This window comes from Orcinus orca, chromosome 8, assembly GCF_937001465.1.
Source record: "Orcinus orca chromosome 8, mOrcOrc1.1, whole genome shotgun sequence".
In the NCBI taxonomy this organism is placed as follows: domain Eukaryota; kingdom Metazoa; phylum Chordata; class Mammalia; order Artiodactyla; family Delphinidae; genus Orcinus; species Orcinus orca.
The window spans coordinates 24,143,725-24,151,221 of NC_064566.1; positions in this window are offsets into that span (position 1 = coordinate 24,143,725).

Below are 7,497 nucleotides of genomic sequence, written 5' to 3' on the forward strand. Positions count from 1 at the left end.
CTTCTTTGTTACAGATTATGCACAGAAAGACGTGCCTTTTTAAAAAAACACAGAAAAGCAAAATATTGGCAAGTTCTAAATGATCTTAATAGTCTAAAATACATAGGAAGAAAATTCAACCTTTTAGACTCCCTTTTTGGTTCAGAAGCTCCCCATTTTTGAGTGTCTACTATGTGCTAGCCACTGCTGATGGTTGCCAGACTCTATCACTTAATCTTCACAACAAAAAGGCATTAAAGATCAATGAAGTCTCCCCACCATGACAGTATAAACAAGCATCAAGAGGTTGGCTTGCTCCTGATGTAGAATAATTAACTAAGTTAACTAAGATGCTCAAACCCACTATTTATTAGTAGAAATGCTGGCATAGAGTTTAGAAAATCTCTTCAGTAAGTTAATGGGGCTGATTTTTGAGGTGTTCGAGCAGTGCATTTTAATAAGTGAAATAGCAGAATATATTTTGTGATATTCCAGAAGAAAGTTGCTCAAGAGTTCAAAGATGCAAACAAGTTCTATGACTTATTCTATGAAAATATCTTCAGTTGGTGTTTTACTCATGTCAAGATGCTTAATTAGATGAAGTGTGAAAGGAGGACTTGCTTGTCCCCAGCTAGAGAGATTGTCTACAAAGTTGGAGACAATTGCCTTGGCATAATAAAGCTAGGGAAAAAATGGGACTCCTAGACCTCAACAGAGATCTGTACTCCTACAACTTCTCATCCTGAGGCCACATCATAGATTTTTCTTCCACTCTGTGAACCTCCCACTCATAGGGCATCACACTTATTCTTCAGATCTTCCCTTCCCTCAGTTGTTTCCCATCCTCGTGTGGTCAGGGATTGCCTTATTCCAGACAGGCTGTCACTCTTTTCTTTTACTTGTGGGTTCATATCACTTTTTATGCTTGAGCTTGTCTTTGAAATGTTAGCATACTGTTAGGACTCTAGTTCAGTCACATTTGTATGAAAAAGGATTTTTGTGAATAGAACTGGAAATCTAACCACTGTTTATAACATTATTTGCATGAGAATAAGTCTTTCAAGTTTAAACTAAGTGAAAGGAGCTAGGGAGGGCTACCAAAACTTTTTACCAAGTCACATTACGATTACCAGACCTATTAGAAAACCCTAAAGTAAGAAATAAAAACACAGGGCCCGTAGACAACTTCCAAGTATTCAATAATGTACATGATTTCTCCAGTGGTTCTGTGTAAATCTCATCTCCTGTACCCACTGATGCATATGTCTCCTTATTTTAAAGGCCCTTTGTTTCCTGGGCCTCAGCTACTCAGCGGTAGGACTTTTGATTCTTTCCAGTTTTCACCATGAGTTGAATCAAATGCAATTCCCTCTCCAGATCATCGCTTAACTTATCTGCTTCTCTTGAAAAGTAGGCATTTTTTTGTTTGCCCCTCCAGATCCACTCTCCACCCTTCTCAATCCTCATCTGTACTCCAGGAATCTTGATTTTTATCATCCACTTGTCCCCATGATACCTTGCCTTCCTGTTGAGTTCAGCCAATGGTGGGCCGGCACGAGATGGGAACTTAGGAGGAGAGAGGGGCCAAAGTATTCATTACATCAGCTCCAAAGTCGGATTTACCACGAAGTTAATGAAGCTTAAATTTTAGAGTTCCTCACCTACACACGTTCCTTCCAAACTTCTGAGAGGTGTCCTCACAATGTGCTTACGTGCAATGTGTTTTCATAAAATTAGAGTGAGATATTTAACCATGATTGAATATGACCTCAGTCTCTTCTGATTCTGAATTCCCCTCCATCACACTACCTCTCTTATCAGGTGTCATTGGAGTGACTAGTTATTTTTGGCATTCTGTTAAGGAGACATTGAGCTGGAGATTCATTTAGTTGGGTTTAGTGGAATACAATTAAGTGACTTGCAGTCTCTTCCATGTATAGTTAGTTATTATTCATAAAGTTTCACAGGCTAGAGAGTGGCAGAGTTATGTCTGACTCTGATACCAAGTATCTGTGTGGCCTTTTCTCTGTCTGGTGAGCCTCACTGAGCCTTTGATTCCTCTATCTAAAGGCACAGTAGTCCATCCTCAGCCTCTTGCCAACGTTTGACACTTTTCTCACCTCCAGCACACTTTGTTGTCTTGTCACTTTGTCTTTATCTCCCACCACTGCCCTATCTGTACTCCACACTCCACTAAGCTAAGATTCTTGACTTTGTTGAACCTTGCACTGCTCATGCTCTTCCCTTGGCCAGAAATGGTCTTCCCTAATCACACTTGCTTAGGTTCCTATTAATTTCTTGCTGGTTTGACATTAAAAAAATGATGGGGCTTCCCTGGTGGCGCAGTGGTTGGGTGTCCGCCTGCCGATGCAGGGGACACGGGTTCGTGCCCTGGTCCGGGAAGATCGCACATGCCGCGGAGCGGCTGGGCCCGTGAGCCATGGCCGCTGAGCCTGCGCGTCCGGAGCCTGTGCTCCGCAACGGGAGGGGCCACAACAGAGAGAGGCCCGCGTACTGCAAAAAAAAAAAAAAAAAAATTTTAGAGATGTGTCAGACTGTTAATGAAATATTATGCTATTTTGGGGGGATTCTGTGATGTGTATGGTACTTATCAGATTATTCAAGTTTGTAAGTTGTGATTTCTTTTACCATTGTAAATAAAGGTTGATTTTTGTGCCTAAGTATATGTTCTTTTCCTTAAAGAAGCAGTGCAAATTATATAAACTTTGAATCCCACAAGATCGGGATCCATTCCTACCAAGCTCACTGCCGGCCTACCCTGCCATGATTCCTTGGAAGCAGCCATTTCCTACAGCTACAGGTATAATTGGTTCCAGAAACCACTCTTTTTCTTTGCCTCTTCAGACCCAAGAATTGCACAGCCTACCTGACAGTCACAGGTGCTTCACCCTTTTTGTACAGTCCCTTCATGAAAATTTCCACAATTTTCCCTTCAGAGTGTGCTATTTTTTGCAGGAATTCTGACTGATACAAATCATAAAAAGCAAAATAATGTGATGCATCTTATTTATTTATTTTTTATTGAAGTACAGTTGATTTACAATGCTGTATTAGTTTCAGGTGTATGGCAAAGTGATTCAGTTATATATATATAGATATATGTTATTACAAAATATCGAGTATTGTTCCATGTGCTATATAATAGGTCCTTGTTGGTTATCTATTTTTTATACAGTACTGTATATATGTTAATCCCAAATTCCTAATTTATCACTCCCCCCCTTTCCCCTTTGGTAACCATAAGTTTGTTTTCTATGTCTGTGAGTCCACTTCTCATCTGTAAATAAATTCATTGGTATCATTTTTTTTTAGATTCCACATGTTAGCGATATCATATATTTGTCTTTCTCTGTCTGGCTTACTTCAACGTGATGCCTTTTAAAGGACACATTCTGTAGATATTACAGCACTGTGTTGGACAATACTTGTCCAACCAGCATGGTACAGGGCAGTAGTTCTCAAACTTTTGACCTTAGAACCCATTTACACTCTTAAAAATTATTGAGGACTCCCAAGAGCTTTCTTTTGTTAATGTTAGAAATTATTGAAGCATCCAAACAGAAGAACTAAGAATATTACTAATATTAAAATTCTTTAATTTGTAATTTGTTTATGAAAAGAAATAATAGGTGTCTTCGAGTCACTTTGGAAGTTAGCTAATGAGATGTCAGTATGGTCCACGTGAATGTTAACAGAAGCCAAGTTCCATGGTGTTGAACCTCACTTCTGAAGGCACATATCAGAAAAATAAAGAAGGAAAAAAACGACAATATATCTAACTATGACTTATTTATTGAGAAATTAATATGCATATTGGAACTCTCAATCTCAACGTTGCCAAACATCATCTAAGATAGAAGGTGATTATGATGAGGCAAGCTTCCTTGGAAAATTGCAGTGGTTTCCAACTTTCCATTGGCTAGGAAATGAAAGAATTGCAAACCTCAAAGAGACTTGACATGAATATTTTGAGCTCTAAAACAGAAAATTGTGAACAAAAAAATATTATTAAATACTGAGGGCCGAAGTCCTCATATTTTTGAGAACTGAATTTAGAAAAAACAATCCCTCTGCTGCTTACTGGCTGACCTGAACTAAGGGCAGGGATGACTTTTGTAACTCTCCCCACCCTTTCTGGAACATGACCAGCCCATTGGGCAGTCTTATTATAGAACACACAGTTAAACTGGCTCCCTGGGGGTGGAGCTGAGGCTGCACTTGGCCAGTTTGAGAGTAGTGTGCACCAACGACACAATCCCTGCCTTTCATTAATTTTTCCTGGGGCTTGATCTTCTATCTGAACCCACAGAAAACTGCCACTGGCATGGGAGTGGTGATGGTGGTAGGTGCCATGGGGAAGGGGGAAGAAAAAGCGTCAGGATCCACTGGAGAAGCCTGTTATTTTTAAGTGGGACAACATTAATACAATAGACATCTGTTCCATTGAGAAAAGACCTTTGTTTAACGTATGGAGCTTTCAGTATAAATCACAAAATGATCTAACCTGTAGATGGTAGGCTGGAGTATTGGAATCCTCATGCCTTACATCAATGGGAGCTGTCATTGCAGAATTTAGTTCCCTTTGTGGTTCCCCCAAATGTGCACTAATTATTAACTTTTAGACTTATAGCTTAAGAGCTGTAAGTAGAGCTAGCTCTGAATTGAAAATCGAATGCAGCCAGCTAGTAAGCCCTCAGTTGTTCAACATTCAAAAGGTTTTTATTTGGTATCAACCTGGGCAGCCTCTAGAGTTCAACAATTCATAAATTGTTATGATCCCTGCCCTTTGGACCCTATCATCTAGTCTTTCTCAAGCTAACAAGATCACAGTTTCAGGAATTAGTCAATCAACTGTTCCCGAAGGACAATCGACTAAGCTGGAAGGAATCAACCAACCCCTACAAATTAGCAATTTAAAAATAAGGCGTTAAAATCTAAAATGCATAAGGAACGCCTACCACTCAATAGCAAACAAACAAACAACAAAAACAAACAAACAAAAGCAAATAAGCCAATTAAAAAATGGGCAAAGACCCAAATAGACATATTTTCCAAAGAAGACCTACAAATAGCCAACAGGTATAGAAAGAGCTGTTCCACATCACTAATCATCAGGGATGTGAACATCAAAACCACAATGAGGTATCACTTTATACCTTTTAGGATGGCTATTATCAAAAAGAGAAGCAATAATAAGTGTTGGAGAGGATCTGGAGAAAAGGGAACCCCTGTACACTATTGGTGGGAATGTAAATTGGTATAGCCATTATGGAAAGCAGTATGGAGGTTCCTCAAAAATTTAAAAAGAGAACTCTCATATTATCCAGCAATCCCACTTCTAGGTATATATCCAAAGGAAATGAAATTAGTATCTCCAAGAGATGTCTGCAACCCCATGTTCATTGTAGCATTATTTACAATAGCCAAGATATGGAAATAACCTAAATATCTGTTGACAGATGAGTAGATAAAGAAAATGTGGTGTATATATATACACACACACACAGTGGAATATTATCAGCTCTATGTAAACACACACACACACACACACACACACACACACAAAGGGAAATCCTGCCATTTCCAACAACATGGATGAACCTGGAGGACATTATGCTAAGTGGAACAAGTCAGACACAGAAAGACAAATACTGTCGGATCTCACTGACATGTGGAATCTAAAAAGGTCAAACTCATAGAACCACAGCATAGCATGGGGTTGCCAGGGGCTGAGGGGTGGGGGAGATGACGAGATGTTGGCCAAAGGGTACAAACTTTCAGTTATAAGATGATTAAATTCTGGAGATCTAATGAGCATCATGGTGACTATAGTTAATAATACTGTATTATATACTCGAAGTTTGCTAAAAGAGTAGATCTTAAGTATTCTCATCATGCACGAAAAATGGCAACTATGTGAGGTGATGGATGTGTTAATTAACTTGATTGTGGTCATCATTTCACAACATACACATATATTAAATCATCTCTGTTTACACCCTAAGTATATACAATCTTTATTTGCCAATTATACCTCAATACGGCTGGAAAAAAAATAAATAACTGAGGTCCTCATAGATTATTATATCCATGCATCTGTAGTTCAAAACTAGTTAGAAACCAGGACTAGAACCCAGCTCTGCGGACTCCCAGACTTTTCCTCTTTGGCGATGTTTACTTTCCTTCCCACTTCCCCACACACAAAAAAGCCTAGTTTCACATTTTAGAATCCTTATACCAGTAAATATCTGAAGACACACACAGGAAATCAATGGCCATTGACTCCTGGCCATATTGCAAAAGCAATATGTTGTTTGTCTTGTATATTTGCCAACTGCTAGAGTACAGTTGTGACATAAATTTGTTTTTCATGAAACATTCTCTATTTTTAAAACCAAAGTTCAACAGAAAGCTGATCACATGAGAAGTACGTCACATATAACTTTGGTTGATAGATGGACTTAAATGATAAATATTAAATAATGGCATTAATCTCTGCTTCAGTAAAGTCCCATCAAAGCTTACCTTTCATAAACATGTACTATTCCTTTAAGTTGGCTTTTCAGATTTCCAAAAGGATTTAGCGTAACCTTTGTCATAGTGATTTTTTTTTCTTTAAGATATATTTTTAATTAAGCAAGTAATTCATGAGTACTTTATTGTGTTAAAACAATCAAACTATACAGAGGTAACTAGTTAATGAAGTCACTTACAAGTCAGTATGTAATAGTGATTTTTTTATGTAATATTGATTTTTAAAATATGCTAGACTGAGGAAAAGTTGTGAAATATATTTAGGAGTGGAAAGGCAGAATAAAGTTCCCTGTTTCTTTCTTCTTCTTTCAGGCACCCGGTGGGTTCAATGTCCTTTACCTTAGTGTACCACGTAGAGTAGTTAACAACTGTTCATAAGAAAATTGTCAAGTAGTTAATGTTCTAGTTATCACCCCAAACAATTCATTTAAAAAAGAAGACCCAGGAAAAACACTATCAATACAAAGTATTGAATGCTTATAAGGAATTTAGGCAACACCCAGAAAGTGTATTTTGCAGGGGTAGAGGGGTTGGAGGGAGGAAAGAGAGAGAAGTGGGGAGATGGGAAAGAAGTATAGAATAAAGGGATCTACCATATGCACAGCACTGGAGTTACTTCTACAGGTTGTCAATCCAGTTGGGGAGGATACTGATAACATTCCTCAGTCATGGACAAGGAGACAAAGTTTGCATTTGTCACTTGCCCAATGTCAGATGACCAGAAGTACAAAGCCTGATCTGATTTATATTCTCTTTATTATAAATCCCATGTGTTTTCCACTACCCTGGCATTGCTCTATCATTGTGCCAGGCGTGGCATATACAATGCTATGTTTAATTCTCACAACAACCCCATGAGATAGATATTGTTCCCAATTTCAAAATTAAGAAATTGCCTCAGAGAGGTTAAGTCATTTTGACCAAGGGCCCACAGTAAAAGAGAGAGCATTTAGTAGATAGGTG